Genomic DNA, 16,408 nt, shown 5'->3' on the forward strand with positions numbered 1-16,408 from the left:
ACTTTCTCACTGTCATTGTGGCCTGTATCTTTTTCATTTGTTTCATTCCTTGCCTGAGCTTTCATTAGTATTTGGAAGTCCTTGTGAAGAAACTCTCTTGACCATTTCAGATCAGCATCTGTTTTTCCACTGAATGTCTGAGAGCTTTTCAGGGCACTTGACTTGCCCAGGATCATGTAACCATTCTCCCTGATGGCAGAACTTGAATGTAGGTCTTCCTCATTTTAAGGTCAACTCTATCCACTATAGGATGTACTACATAGAGTATGAGAAAATGTGGAGAGCCTGTATTTTGTAGTGGTGAAGGGAATACTTGCACCAGTAAAGTCACAGTCCTTTTTGAGCCTCCAGTGTTACTGTAAATTGAACAAATGTCGACATAAACAGAGATTATTTATAATAAGAATCATGGTTCTTTATTATTTATGCATAGTATTGGAAAAAATGCAGTTGACTCACATTGACCCAGTGCTTTATTTATTGTTTGTTACATTTAACTTCTACTTGAACAACAGTCTCCTCAACAAATGGTCATTCCTTTCATGTGTGGACTGAATCTTGATTTTTCAAAAACTTTCCTCACTAAAGAAAAGGGAATTGGAATTTAGGTGAAAAAGAAGAGACCACTGGTCTAATATTATAAGAAGAGGTGAAACAGGCTATTGTAAGTGAGACAGGAAAAGATTCTGTAGTTCTCCTGGAAGAAAATATAAGATGGATTTTTTCTCCCCCAAGATGAACTCTTAATTGGTGGGATCTTATTCCACCTTTTCTGTATTCAATAGTTATTATTATTGATATAAATATTGGACATTTACAGAGTTTTTTTTGTTCGTATTTTCTCTTAGAATTGGAATTTTCCCAGCCAAAAACAAACAAAAAAGTTATTCAATCTCCACTTAAAAGCTGTGATACAGATACTCTATGATACAGACCTCCCTGTCTCCTGAAGTAGCCATTTTGCTTCTAAACCTCTTTTAAGTATTAAAGTTTTAATTTCTGTCAAGCATAGAATTTCTTCTTTGCTATTTCCATTATTGCTCCTAGTTATGCAATTCCAAAATATCCCCCTTTCACACAATAGCCTTTCTGTTATTTGAAGACAGATATCATGTTTCCCAAATCTTTGATTTGGGTTACATATTCCCAGTTTCTTAATTTAATCCTTTCATGATACATCTTTAGACCCCTCAGCTTGTTGGTGTTTTCTACAGGTGTTTCTGCTCGTCAGTACCTTTTCTAATGTGTGATAATCAGAACTAATCCTGATTTAATGCCTGTTGTCTGACTTGGTGGTGTACAATCATCTGCCTTTTTTTCTTTGATGAAGAATGTGGGTTGGGTATGATGGCATACGCTTAAAATTTCAACTACCAGGGAGGCTTGGGCTGGTGTGTCTTTTGAACTCAGGAGTTCTGAGCACAGTGGACTAAAGTGATCCACATTAAATCCAGTGTCAACAGAAGCAGGGAGCCAGCCTTTCCCCCAACATGGTGCCGAAGGCGAAGAAGGAAGCTGTTGTTCCCCCCAAGACAGAAGCCAAGTCCAAGACCTTGAAGGCCAAGAAGGCAGTGCTGAAGCGTGTCCATAGCCACAAAAAGAAGAAGATCCAAACATCCCCCACCTTCTGACGACCCAAGACACTGAGACTTCAAAGTCAGACCAGATACCCTCAGAAGAGTGCCCCTCGCAGAAACAAGCTCGATCACTATGCCATCATTAAGTTTCCCTTGACCACCGAGTCTGCTATGAAGAAGATTGAGGACAACAACACCCTGGTCTTCATTGTGGACATCAAGGCCAACAAGCATCAGATCAAGCAGGCCGTAAAGAAGCTGTATGACGTCGATGTGGCCAAGGTCAACACACTGATCCGGCCTGATGGACAGAAGAAGGCCTATGTCCATCTTGCTCCAGACTATGATGCTTTAGATGTTGCCAACAAAATTGGAATCATCTAACTTGCTGTGTCCCCATTCCACCTACAATAAAAATAAAGTTTTCCAGAATTAAAAAAAAAAAAAAAGAAGTAGGGAGCCATCAGATTGTCTAAGGAGGAAATCAGCCCAGTTTGGAAAAGGTTCCCCTGATGATTACATTAGTGAGGCTGGGTGCTGAGTAGCTATTACACTTCTAGCTATGAGACAGAAATGGAGGGAGGGACAGAGATAGACACATGCATGCGTGTGCTCACACACATACACACAAATGAGGAGGTGGAGAAGAAGAGAGGGACACGGGGAGGGAGTCAATATGTTTAAATGGTTAAGAGTTGAGTAAGGAAATTAACATAAAGATCCAGCAGTGTATGGAAGGAATAATAAATAAACAGGATCTTTGAACGCCTAGCATCTGTCTGGAACACTTGAAAGATAAAATTGTATCAGAACATGATCTCTCTGACCCCAAAAGAAAGGTTTGTTTATCCAAGGACACTTGGATGGGCAGGCCATTCTTTATGAAGATTGATACTCGCTTGGAACTGATGTTAGTGCTGGAAAGTTGTCATCAGGGTGCCATTTCATTGTAAACTTCAGTTGCCTGTCTGAGTTCAGTAGCATTAATAATGAAGCCTTCAGCCGACTGTCACAGAGACTTTTCTCCCCTATCAACCTCATACTCAGTTCTCATATTGCCTGAAATACTGGGTGAGAAGCTCAGGTGAAAAATTTTTGAATCCAGTGGGTTTTCATAGTGCATATTAGGGTTTACAGCTTCTGAAAAGTGAATAGTGTTCTTGCTCATTACAATAGTGAAGTTTTGGTAAAGTGTTATTGAAGGAAAATAATACCTTATTCTGAAATGAAAAAGAAGAGTGGGGGAGTATAGAGGGTTATGGGTTAAAATGAAATCATAGGATTTTAGCATTGGAAAGGACCTTAGAAGTTCTTTTAGTCCTCTCATTTTACAGATGAAATTAGGTTAAAAATGGGGGTGGGGAGAAGAAATTCAGACTTGATAGCTTTGAGGGAAGTGGAGCAAGCCCTCATATAGATTGATCTACCTTTTCTAAAGATATATGCAGGTTTTATGAAAAATTTTTCTAATTTTGTAGTTGTGTGTCTGGTAAGCCTCAGAGATGTCTATGTTGAATACAAAGAATTGTTATTCCAAATGAATATGCTAATGTATGTGTTTTTGATCTCTAGAAGACACTTAAGTTTGATTTTCATAATTTTTTTTTTCAGACTCAGAGCTTGTGTTTCTGTATCCAGACAGTTGGATAAATAACTCTCCTCTCTGTGCCTCAGTGTCTTAAAAAAAAAAAAATCATGAATTTAGGCTAGAATCTAGCTGTAAAGATAGGTTAGGCCTGTGGGGTGGGGACCTGTGACCTGGAGGGTAGATTATCTTTAAGACCCTTTTAAGCCATTCAGAATATTACATACATACATAAAATAATATATACACACAAGTACTTGCTCCCACATTACTGCATTATTCCTCTTGTGTCCTATGGAATCCATCCATTTTGACCTTCTTGCTGGTTTTTCCCATTACCTTCCACCTCCTCTCTCTGTGCTTTGCAGGGGCTCTCCTTCATGTGTCAAATGTACTTTCTTCTCACCTCTACTGCTTAGAATCTCTGGTTTTCTTTTAGTTTCTTCCCACACCAAGTCCTTCCTGTGTCTCCTTTCCAAAATGCTAGTGCTTTCCCTTACCCCAGTGTTATTTTGTATATCTTTTATGTCATTTGTATTTGTCATATGTGTAGCTGCCTATTCCTATACTTATATCTATATTATCTTCGCCAATAAAATAAAAGCCTTTTGATATCAAGGTATGTATCACTTTAAAAAATTACCAGTTAATCAACTAAGAAGCATTATTTTTTAAAATTTTATTTTATTAAATTTGTTTATCTACTTTTAGTTTACAACATTCAGTTCTACAATCCCTTAAGTTCCAGCTTTTCTCCCCCTCCCCTCCATGGCAGCATGCAATCTGATATAGGCTCTACAAATACCGTCTCATTAAACATCTGTCTGGTTGTAAAGAAGAATTATAACCAATGAAGTGAATGAGAAAGAAGGAGTGAAACAAGACAAAACACAAAAGACAAGAGGAAGTAGTTTGGTTCAATCTGTATTTAAACTCCGTAGTTCTTTTCTCTGGATGTGGATATCTCTTTCCATCATGAGTCTTTTGGAGTTGTCTCATAATTGCTGAGAGGAGCCCAGTCTATCACAGTCAGTCATCACAGATATCATGTGTCTGTAATTGTGTACAAAGTTCTCCTGGTTCTGCTTACTCAACATCAGTTTATATCAGTCTCTCCAGGATATTATGAAGTCTGTCTGCTCATATTCTTTTTTTTTTTTGCCCTTTGGAGGGCATTTGGGGTTAAGTAACTTGCCCAAGGTTACAAGGTTAGTTTTTTTGTGTTAAGTGTCTGATGCGGGATCCGAACTCAGGTCCTCCTGACTCTGGGGTTGGCGCTTTACTCACTGCGCCACCTAGCTGTCCCCTGCTCCTCATATTCTTATACAATAGTATTCCATTACATTCTTATACCACAACTAAGAAGCATTATTAGGCACATACTTGTTAAGCACACTGCCAGGCTGGGTCTTAAGTGCTGGTAATATAGAAATCTACTCTAGGTATGAGGGCCTAGTTGAGATCAGTTAATGTAAATTTGTAGCCAACATAATTGTATGACTTTCTTCAGAAGAAAAGAGTTAAGACCAGAGAAGACAGATGGACGGTGTAACCCAAAATTTTATCTCAATAAAGTATAATTTGTGTTAAGATGGGGGCAGGGAATAAAAGAGTCACTGTCTAAGAGTTGATGAGTTGAAGAAGTAGGAGGTTTGGATGTTCAAGGGATAATCAATATGTCTATTGAAGCCTTGAAATAGAAGGGCATCCATGGAAGCAAGGTTCTCAATTCCTTGAGAAATGAGGGAAAGTGATCCGGGGGGGCATAGGTGGTAGTTGCAGTGATCACCTGGACTAGGTGGAGGACGTGACCTCAGACAAACTGAGACCTGGGAAAGACCTTATTTTAGTGAGGCTGGGTCTCCCATTGCATCTCAGGCCATCGCCCATCAGTTTCACTTTTGTTTTGCCACTGAAATTTGATGAATGTGGAGGAGAGAGTGAGGTTGATGACTTTGCACAGCTCTGCCTCACTTAAATCCAGTTCACTAGCCGGTCAAGAAATCGCCCTCATGCTGTCATGGTCTGCTTTGATAGTGAAGGGGGAACAACAACATGGTGAGGGGTGAAATATAGGAAAACTAGAAAGCGGGAAGGGCAGGTTGTGAAGGCCTTTAAATGCTGAAACAGAGGCCTTTGAAATTTAAAATTACAAGAGATTACTACTGGAATTCATTAATTAGGAAATGTTGTGTGGTGGAGGGTGTGACATGGTCAGACCTGTGCTTAGGAAGATCACTTTGGCAGCTTAGTAGAGGATGGATTGGAATGTGGACAAATGTGTGGGAAGGAGACTGGCCTGCAGGCTACTGGAATAGTCAGTATGTAAGATCTGAGAGGTTGTGAGGATTGAAGAAAAAGTCCAGTTGATCATCTGGTTGGTCATATTACCTGGAAGTTAGATCTTTTCTGCATATTTAGTAAATAAGTTTCAATGACCTTTTTTTCCTCCTTAAAAAAATCAATAACTTATTATTCCAACCCTTACCTTAAATGGAAAAAAAAATGGGAATAACTCAGTTACTGTAAGAAATAAGCATAGTCAAACAAAACAAATTTACCCATTTGCCGAGAACAAAAATGTGTTTCTAATGTTGCACCCTTGAGTCCATCACTCATCATCAGACATTGGGCATCATGACTGATGATTGCCTTGAACGCAGGTCTTAAGTTTTTCAGAGTTGTTTTTCTTTAAGTTGTTGTTGTTGTAGAAATTGTTATCATTTCATTCTATGTCAGTTGATACAGACTTTTCTAGCTTTCTATGAAACTGTCCCTTTCATAATTTCTTATGGTACAATTATATTCTATGATGTTCATTTACCATAGCCATTCCAAATGAATGGATACCCATTTTGTTTCCAGTTCTTTTCTACAGCGAAATGCTACTGTAAATATTTTTGTCCTTTTCTTTCTTTAATTTCTTTGAAGTGTAGGCCTAGGAATACTACCACTAGGTTAAAGAATATGTGCAGTTTAGTTAAGGGCTGCTAGGTGGTGCAGCAGATAGTGTCAAGCCTCAGTCAGGAAGACTCATCCATCATGTTGAGTTCAGATCCAGCCTTAGATGCTTTACAAGCTGTGTTACCCTGGGTAAGCCACTTATCCCATTTGCCTCAGTTTCCTCATCTGTAAAAAAAAAATGAGCTAGAAAAGGATATAGCAAACCACTCTAGTATCTTTGCCAAGAAAACCTGAAACGAAGTCATGAAGAATCAGATACAACTAAAAAATGACGGAAAAAACAAAAGCAGTTTGGTTCCATAGTTCCATTTTGCTTACTAGAATGGCGGGGCAAATTTAGACCTCCCCCAAGATCATATTATTGTGATTTTCTTCCCAGGACTTCTCCAACTGTTTTCATTTTCCTTTTTTTGTCATCTTTGCCAGTGGGATAAGTGTAAGGTGCATCATCAGAAATGCTTTCACTTTTTAAAAATACAAATGTTTTCATTAACATTTCTTTATTAGTGACAACAGAGCATTTTTTTTCACATGACTGTTGGTTACTTTGATTTCTTTGAGAACTGTCTTTGAACATTTATATATTGGGGAATTGCTGTCATTTTTATATATTTTAATCAGTTCCTTTTATATCTTATATAGGAGACCTTTATGAGAAAAAAAATGGTACAAAGTTATTTCCCTAGTTTTTTTCTATCATCACTGATTTAGTTTGTGTAAAAATTTACGGTTTTGCATAATCAAAATTGTCCCTTGTAATGATCACTTCTATCCCTTTTTTCAACATGAACTGTTCCCATGTTCATAGTTGTGAAAAACATTTTCTTTTGTGCTTCTCTAATTTGTAGATGATGTAACTTTGTATCTTGCTTATTTTTTTCATTTGGAATTAATTGTGGTATATGATATCAGAATTTCTGCCAGTGTGCTTTCTGGTTTTCCCAGAAATGTTTTGAATAGTAATTTGTGACCTAACTGCTTATGGTCTTTCACATTATTATGTACTTATTACTACATTCATTTGCTTTTCTATGACAATTACATTCTTGTTAAGCTTTGTTAGATCTACTCCATTTCTGGCCAGGAATCTGTCATCGCATTATTTTAAGCTATTGTCCAAAAATCTAAATTCTATTCTCAATCATCATTTTCTAAGCCATCTGTCCTCTTCCCAAATTAATATTTCTCTTCTGCATGCCTTGCCTTAATGGCCAACAATGAAGAAATCACATTCTGCGCCCCCATGGTTTTCATTTTCTTTCATAATCATTGGCAGTTACTTTTAGATTTCTTCTGATTCTGTGCTTTTTCCCCATTTGGGTAGTGGTAATCATTTTTGATAAACCTTGGGAGATTCTCTGTTATGTCTTAGATACATATCCTGCGAAGAGAAAAGAACTCTCTAATGTTGTTATCAGTTCAACAAATAGCTACCTTAATTTCTGTCAGCCGGAAATCACCCAGATTGAACTACTCTTCTCTTCTTCCAGTCACCTTTATTGAATGATCTCTCACCCAATAACTTATATGGCTTTACTTTATCATTCTTTGGAGGATGAGCAGCTTCTTCCTTCTCAGAGCTTCCAGCTTCCTTCTCTTCCTGAAAAGCCTTCAAATTATTTTAAGCTCTTAACTGTACAGTTCTCCCCTTTTTACTCTCTTTTTCTTCTGTGTAACACTTTCACTCTCCAAAATTCTGGAAAGGGTTAAATTTCTTCCTTCCAATTGGGATCTCTCTGCCCTCTCTCTTCCTTCCTTCCTCACCCAACACCCCCCCCCACTTCTGTTTCCTTTAAGAATACTTAATTCTACCTAACAGCCTGGAGTGTAGAAAGGAATGAAGCTTCTTCTAGACTGTGCTAATTCCTCATTCCTAAAGATTCAAATGAGAATGTTTCCTTGAGTCTCCTAGTGTTCATGTAGAAAGACAGTGTTTCATCCCTTCTAATTACTTTCTTTATTGTAAATGCCTTAACCCACATAAACAGTCATAAGAAGTGAACTTTTTTAAAAAAGTGTGCCTTGTCAGACTCGTTAACTTTTTTTTTTTTGGGGGGGGTGTCAAATGGAGTTAAGTCACTGGTTTAGGATGCTTAGAGTTTGTCCACCACATTTTCTGCTATTTGCCTGTAAAATGGCAGTTTGAAATTAAATGGAACTCCTTAAATGGAGCTTGAAATTACCAGAGTTTCCTTTTATTTAGTGGTTGTTGCATCATATCACTTTATGTCATCACCATTTAGATGAAAGGATTTTTTGCTTGTTCTTACTGAAGCAGCACAGGCTGACCCGAGAAGAAAAATTCTGCTTCAGCTTGTGCAGGATATGGTGATCGGCTCATTGATGCTTGCAGATATGCTTTTGGTTTGGTTATTGACAGGAGGTATTTTTAATACTGCCATCTTTCATTTACTCCCTTTGTTTATCATCTGAGGAAGACCTATCATCACTCAGCCCTAATGTACTGAACACAACTTATTTTGGGCCCAGTCTCCTGCCAGCCAGTTTGGTTAATATAAGAGAAGTAGAAGGCATGATCCCTACATTATAGTCTCCTTAAGTTAGACCTGCATGCAGGCTATAGAGAGCAAACCAGACTGTTTTTTGGCTTTGTGAAAAAACTTTGAAAACTTAGTAAAAATGTAAATAAGCATTATAGAAAAATAAAGAAATATTGTCCTCATGATTATTATTGCTGTCCTGCAGTTGTCTTGACCATATGTTTTAACCATTTTATGTTTTGTATTCTGGGAGTATGAACACATTTTCATAAAGAAATAATTAGGAAGGTAAATCTGTTGGCCAAAGAAAACAAACAACACTGTGTACTCCAGAATCAAATTATAATGCATTGGATTGTCCATCATTTTAGATAACCAAGAGCTCCCTGGATTTGTATGAAAATATCCCTTGCCTATAAATTGTTGGTTAAGAAATTTGGTTTGAACTATGTGAAGTCTGTTTTGTATATTGTATCAATAGTGTATGCATGTACATTGAAATACCTGTGTTTGGATATTCAGCTATATTTATTGATTAGGAGAGAATGCATGAGTGAAGCTCTTGGGACAAGAAGAGTGAATCCTTACTCTTTAGTAGCTCCTTACTTTTTGTTAAATTACATCATCTGCCTTGTTCCCTAGTTCTCTGCTGCAGTTCTTTTACAGAGGCATACAGTCTAGTTTGAAGCATTAATTTCATTTGTTGGCTCAGCTGATTGGCTGTTATGCGTGCTTGATTTTAAGAGAATCTCTTCTGGAGAAGGGATCCCTGTACAGTCCAACTAGGAAACTCATTTTATTTATTTATGTAAAAAAACAAAACAAAACAATCCAATGGCATTTGTTCTTGATTCCAGTGATGAGATGCAGAGTTGTTTTGTAATGAAGGAGGAAAGTTCTCGTTTTCTGCAATTAGATATGGAAAAACAATTATTTTTATCATTCACTGATTCAGCTTTCTAGCCAGATCTGTCACTAGCTTGCAGTTTTCACAGTTGTCCTTAGTTTTATATTTTTGTAATGAATACATGGAGATAACTTGGAGAAATCATAGGCATGGAGTATAAGAGTTAATGTAGGTACTACTAATGGGACTCTCCTTTTCAGATTATTTGCTCTTTGCAAAATACCCTTCAAAATAACAGACAGGTGGTAGCATCTCTGTGCTGCAGTTTTCAGTAGCCTTTATACTATGATTCAGATTCTAACATGTCCAAGGGAGAGGTAAATTTTTTTTAATATTTAATTTATTTTCAGTTTTCAATATTACTTCCATAGGTTTTAAATTTTCTCTTCCTCCCTCTCCCTTCCCTCTCCAAGATGGCATATAATCCAATATGGGCACATTAAACTCATTTTCACATTGGTCAGGTTGCATAGAAGAAATATAAAGAATGAGATAAACCATGAGAAAGAAAACAAAACAAAAGAGGAAAGAGTCTGCTTCTCTCAGAATTCTGATTCCATAGTTCTTTCTCTGGATGTGGCTGGCATTTTCTATCATGAGTCCTTTGGAAAAGTTTTAGGTATTTGCATTGCTGAGAAGGGCTAAGCCTATCAGAATCAGTCCTTGCACACTGTGGCTTGTTATTGTGTACCATGTTCTCCTGGTTCTGCTCTCCTCACTCAGCATTTGTTCTTGTAAGTCTTTCCAAGTTTTCCTGAAGCCTGCCTGTTCATCATTTCTTATGATGCATAAGAATATGCAAATATGATAGCATAGTAGTATTCCATTACCTTCATATACCACAACATGCAAATATGATAGCATAGTAGTATTCCATTACCTTCATATACCACAACTTGTTCAACTATTCCCTAATTGATGGGCGGCCCCTCAATTTCCAGTTTTTGGCCACCACAAAAAGAGCTGCCATAAATATTTTTGTACATATGGGTCCTTTTCTCATTTTTGTGATCTCTTTGGGATATAGCCCTAGAATAGTTTTGCTGAGTAAAAGGGTATGTGCATTTTTATAGCCCTTTGGGCATAGTAGGGAGAGGTTATTTTTAGTAATAACAGTAGTAATTTAAATCAGCAAGCATTTATGAAGTATTTATTTTGTGCCAGAGGCTGTGCTAAGTGCTGGAGTTACAAAAGCTAGCCAAAAGAAAGACTGGCCCTGCCCTCAAGGGGATTAGATTCTAATGGGGGAGGGGAATGGGAAATAAAAGAGGAAAGCTACTGTATTTGGGCCAGTCCAGAGGTGAAACATCACCAGTCTGTCTGTGCCCTTCCTCAAAACAGGTTTTGGGAAGAACTCAGCAGGGGGAGAAAGGGCCCACAGGGCAGAGTGAGCAAGCAAGCAGCAGCAGCAGCATGGCCCCTGAGTCTAGAGAGTGAAATAATAGCAGATGTTCATGTAAAACTGTGTAACCCTTCAGCATTTTCAAGTACTTTAAGTTTTACAATAAATTTAATATTTAATACCCCTGTTGGGCTGTGAGTTCCTTGAGAACAGGGACTATTTTGCCCATTCTTTGTACCCTCAGCACTTAGCACAAGTTCCTGGCATGTAGTAGTTGCTTTAGAAATACTCAATGACGGGCAGCTGGGTGGGCAGTGAATAGAGCACTGGTCCTGGAGTCAGGAGGACCTGAGTTCAAATCCGGCCTCAGGCAGTTGAGACTTACTAGACCTCTGACCTTGGGTAAGTCACTAACCCCAACTGCCCTGCCTTCCCCCCTCCAAAGACCCCCCCCCCCGAAAAATAAAAGAAATGCTAGATGACTTTACAAGATCTTGAGGCCTCACAGCAAACCTGAGAGGCAGATACTATCACTTAATTTTCTCCATTTTGTACCTAAGGAAGCAAACGCTTAGGGAAGTTAGGGCTAGAGACTTGCTTTTTTGTCATCATAAGTGTTAGATACCATTTGAAATCAAATCTTTCTGATTCCAGATTCAGTATTTTATCCACTGGGCCAGGATGGTGGTTGTTTGGTTAGGTCCAGCTCTTTGTGGCTGCTTGGACAATACCGTCCTTGGGGTTTTCTTGGCAAAGATACTGTAATGGTTGCCATTTCGTTCTCTAGTTGTGGGCTTTTTTTTTTTTCATTCTCCAGTTTGTTTGCTTTTCGTTTTCCATTCAGGCAGGAGTTAAGTGACTTGCCCAGGGTCACACAGCTAGTGTCTGAGGTCATATTTGAATTCTGGTCTTTCTGACTCCAGGGCCTGAATTCTATCAACTGCACCACCTAACTGCCCATGGCATGGGACCCGAATGTACTTTTTTGTAAGTTCTTCATTTATTTGTTTATTCATTCATTCATTCATTTATTTATTTAAAGCAATTGGGGTTAAGTAACTTGCTCAAGTATCTGAGCCCAGATTCAATCCCAGGTCATCCCGACTCTGGGGCCAGGGCTCTTACTGCACCAGCTGGCCACCCCTCTAAGTTTATTAATAGCTCTTGTTTCATATCCTCCACATTTTCGCCTTACAGTTCTTACTACCTCCCCTGCCTCAGAACCATCATTTATAAAGATGAATAGGGGTGGCCAGGTAGCACAGAGAGTAAGAGCACCGACTCCAGTGTCAGGATGACCTGGGGATCAAATATGGGCTCAGATACTTAGCACCACACCCAGAAATAACTGGCCTTGTAACCTTGAGCAAGTTACTTAACCTTGATTGCTTTAAAAAATAAATAAAGATGAATAAAAGAAGAGAAAAACAAAATTCCACCATGTATGAGCATTCTACTTTCCTAATCCTCTCTCTCTGCAAAGAAGAGATAGAGATGTCTATGTTTTCATGGTTCTTCTTTGGGGTAAACCTTAATCAGTATAATTATACAGCATTAAATTTTGGTGTTTTTTTGATATTCTTTTAGTGTGCATTATTGTGGTCATTGTCTTTCTCATTCTGCTTATTTCACTTTGTATTATTTTATATAAATAGTCCAAGGTTTCCCAGTATTATTACATTTATCATTTCATATAGTTCAGTAGCTTTCTACTATTTTCTTTGGCCATGATGTGTTTAATCATTTCCCAATAAATGGACGTCTTTTTCATTGCTTTGCTGCTACAAAAAGTGCTATGAGACCCTTCTTTTTATATTTCCTAGTTGTGGGATTTCTAGAAGAAAAAGTGTGAACATTTTAGTTACTTTACTAGCATAATTTCATATTGTTTTTGCCAGAGTTGGAGTAATTTGCAACACAAATAAAATTGTATTAGTGTTCCTTTCTTCTCACAGTCCTTCCTTGGTACATTTTTAAAGTGATGTGTGATAAATTATTTTGCAAAATGAATTCTCTTTCTAAAAGTCAAAGAACCAAACTTCTCCTGAAACCTATTTGTATACCTTGGCTTTACCCCATATGGGATTAAATACATGTGAAGCAGTGACCCTTCAGCAATGTTAAAGGAGTCAGAGGTCCTGGGCTGTAGTTGCAGAATTCCTTTCAACGTGAACTTGAGCCTCAGAAAAGGAAAATAATCTCTTCCTCCCTCACCAGGCTTGTGAAGAGTAAATGAAATAATGTGTAGTCAAAGACTTTGAAAAAAATATAAAGCACTATGCAGACATAAGTTCAGATTAATATTTTGCTTTGGAAAAGAGGTCCTAGACGGGATTGGTATAGGAGGGATTTCATAGTACTTAGCTGAATGTCTTTGGCCAGTAACATAAATTTAAAATGGTTTCTAGCCAAGCAGTGGCCACCTAGTATTGATGTGTAGTTGATCATTCATATACGTCCCTGTGTTTTTTGATTTTGTTAGTATAGTGCTTTTCATCCATCAATGCAGGCTGGCATCTCTGTAAGTTAAAGTTACTGCTGGGGGGACTTACTGGAGGACTTGCTCACTTCAACCCAGGTTTTCCTGATTGAGTAGAAGGCTAGCCCTCAATTTACTAACCAATACTGCCTCTTAAACATCTTATTTAGTTATAGAAATGAATTTTTAAGTTCTTCCCTTTGTTGTTTCCCCCTAATTTACCTGCCTGTATGAAAGCAGGGATCTAGCCGTGGGTTCTTTCTGGCCAAGGACAGAGAGATACCATTCATTCCCTTGTCTAGATTCTTCTTCCTCTCCAACACATACTTGCAGTAATCCTGTTTGAGGGGAGTGAGGGTCCACATTTTGTAGTTTAACTGGACTCTTCATTTCAATTTCATAGTTATTTGCATAACTAGGTAAGTTCAGGACCTGTGACCCTTTTGTCTGGTGAAATTATAGTTTTAATGTGTCAATTTTACTCTTCTGTGGGCTATACCAGGAAGCATCTTAAAGACTGTTTAATTCCCTCCTCCCTTGTTCCCATTTACAGTCGAGAACACTGAAAATCTGCCTATGGTCTGATGACCAGTTGTGGGTCAGGACTAGAGCCAGCCTCTTCTCTACCTAGAAATTTTCTGAGACATTTCTGTGCTTTTCAGTCTCTTCTTTGGGTGAAGTAAGTGTTTGCTTTGGAATTTAGCATCAGGGATGTTGATCTCTTTTGAGGAGCTGTATAATCCACATAACTGGGGAAGGATGGTCTAGCTCTCTGGGGAGGGCCATCTCAGTGGTCAGGTCCCTGTGTCTGTCCACGTGGTTAGTTCATAAGATAGTGTCCTGACAATCAGTCTTTTCTCAGTGGCTGAGGCCTTAGCTGAACTGCTTGTTTATTCCTTCCTTCTGTTCTCAATAAGAATCAATGCTCCAGTATCACCAGGATAGATGAAGAGCCAGGGAGAAAGCTGGAGAAACAGGCACAAGTCATTTCAAAAGCAATTTAACTTCCTGTGCAGGGATAGAAAGCTACCTCATTCATCTGACTCACCACTGTTCTCCTAACTCTTTTCAGAGCCCAAGCACAGCGATAAAAACCTGCCCACCAGTCTGGCCACTAGCACTCACTGTGATCCCAAAGGTCTTCTCTTGCTGCTAAATGAGATTCAGTGTGATTGGTCTCTCGGACCTGCCGTGTCAGTTTCTCTGGGGAACACTGAAAACTGTTTAATTATATTAAAGTGAAATTAGTTCTGGTTTATCTCTTTTAGCATCTTGAAATGTGTTACACATAATAGGTGCTCATTAGTAACATGGTATAGTGGATGGAGTCCTGGACTTGGAGTTAGAAAAGATTTAGGTTTGAATAGTAACTAACAAAACACTGGAAGGACCCAAATTTAAGAATACATTGAAGGACAAATCTACATCAGTTGACACAGTGCATTAAAAAAAATATGTAAGGCAAAGAAAATGGAGAAAGTAGGATGAAGAGTTTTGTTTTGAAGTAAAATAATAGAATAATTAAATTGTAATAATTAAACAATATAATTATTATGAAACTACTGTTATACTTAAATAATAAGGTTATGATAATAAAATAAATTTTAATAAATAATGTAATATTCTTGTAATCATTTCTATTTAAAGTGCATTTGCACAGATAAAGAGAAATGTTTAATACCAAATATATTTCCTTGTAATCACTTATTTAGGAATCACATTTTGAATACTTTTTTGTGCAGTATTTACCACAACAGGTTTTTTTTTTCAAATGCAGCATATTTCTGTGGTTCCGTTCTGACATGTTGTTGTGTCACAAGTGTGATGAAAAATGACTGGAGGAGTGTCTATATCTTCAACCGTGGTAGTTGTAACTTCTGACTTAGTCTCCAGTAATCTCCTCACTCATTCACTGAGGTTAGACTAGAGGCCTCAACTTCTTTTTTGTGATAAGATAAAAGAAGGGTTAGACAACAGTAATGCTACGGTATAGGCAGAAGAAGAGAGGAGAAAAGGAAAGAAAAGGGGAAACAAGAAATTAAGAATTTTTGTAAGTAAATGTCTGAGAGCTATCACCATTTAGTCCTGTCTTTTCTGGATTAAAATAAAATTTTTTTAACCTTCAGTATTAATGTATTTCAGCAGCTTCTCACTGTTTGAAAAGAAGTAGCTTTGACTATAACAAAGAGACTGTAGCACAAGCTCTCTATTGTACAATCTTTGTGTAGTAAAATCCTAAGCCCTACAGTTATGGGTACTATAAAGTGGCCACCCCACCTATATCCTGGGCTTTCTGGGGTTTCTGGAATTTCTTTCCCCTTAACTTAGCAAGAAGATAGACACAGAGTTAACACTGGGAGTATCAGTTTTTGCTTTTGCAAGTTTTCACCTAAGTTTTGTATAATAACCTTATTTTCTTTACCTTTTATGTACCTTCACTGATAAAAATTTTAAAAAAGAAACAAATAAAAATCTTTTTACAAGTATAGGATAGCACCTCACCACTCAGGTATGTGAAGATGATGCTATCAACCTCTCATCACAAGGGCATGCCATCTGAGTTGTTTTTCTAGTAGTGGGGATGGATTTTCAAGAACAGATACATGTTCTTTTTTCCTCCCACTTGCCTTGTAGAATAACTGGCTGGGATGAAATGTCTTCAGTTATGGAACAGAGGTAAACTAATTGCTCCAGATAGGGTTATAATTCACGACCTTAGTGCTCCAACCAACTCTGCTAACCAACCTTATATTTATTGTTGAGGGCCATAGATTGCCTATCTTATATATAGGTTAAGGAGATCACCATCTCCTCAGAAGAAAGGTCCTAAAGCAAGCAAGAAATATAATAGTGTTATGAACTTCTACCAGGAAAGGAAGAGCAGGATGAGAATTTACTATTTTAAACTTTCTGTGTATATTGTATTGTTTCTCCTTAGTGATCAGTTCTCTAAGGAGATGTGTGTTAGAAAAGGATATTGTAACTATTTGTGTTCACAAAACTAAACTTCCTTCCTTCCTTCCTTCCTTCCTTCCTTCCTTCCTTCCTTCCTT

General features: G+C 37.8%; 1 protein-coding gene and 1 pseudogene across 3 annotated transcripts in view; both read left to right on the forward strand.

The window, feature by feature from the left end:
- MAD1L1 (mitotic arrest deficient 1 like 1) overlaps window positions 1-16,408 on the forward strand; it is an 865,451-nt gene that overhangs the window by 369,683 nt on the left and 479,360 nt on the right. The gene's annotated exons all lie outside the window — the stretch shown is intronic.
- Window positions 1,187-2,029, forward strand: LOC138159046 (large ribosomal subunit protein uL23-like; annotated as a pseudogene).

Source organism: Petaurus breviceps, unplaced genomic scaffold, assembly GCF_028583685.1.
Source record: "Petaurus breviceps papuanus isolate PSGF00001 unplaced genomic scaffold, PetGlider_PUasm1.0 175, whole genome shotgun sequence".
NCBI classification, from domain to species: Eukaryota; Metazoa; Chordata; class Mammalia; order Diprotodontia; family Petauridae; genus Petaurus; species Petaurus breviceps.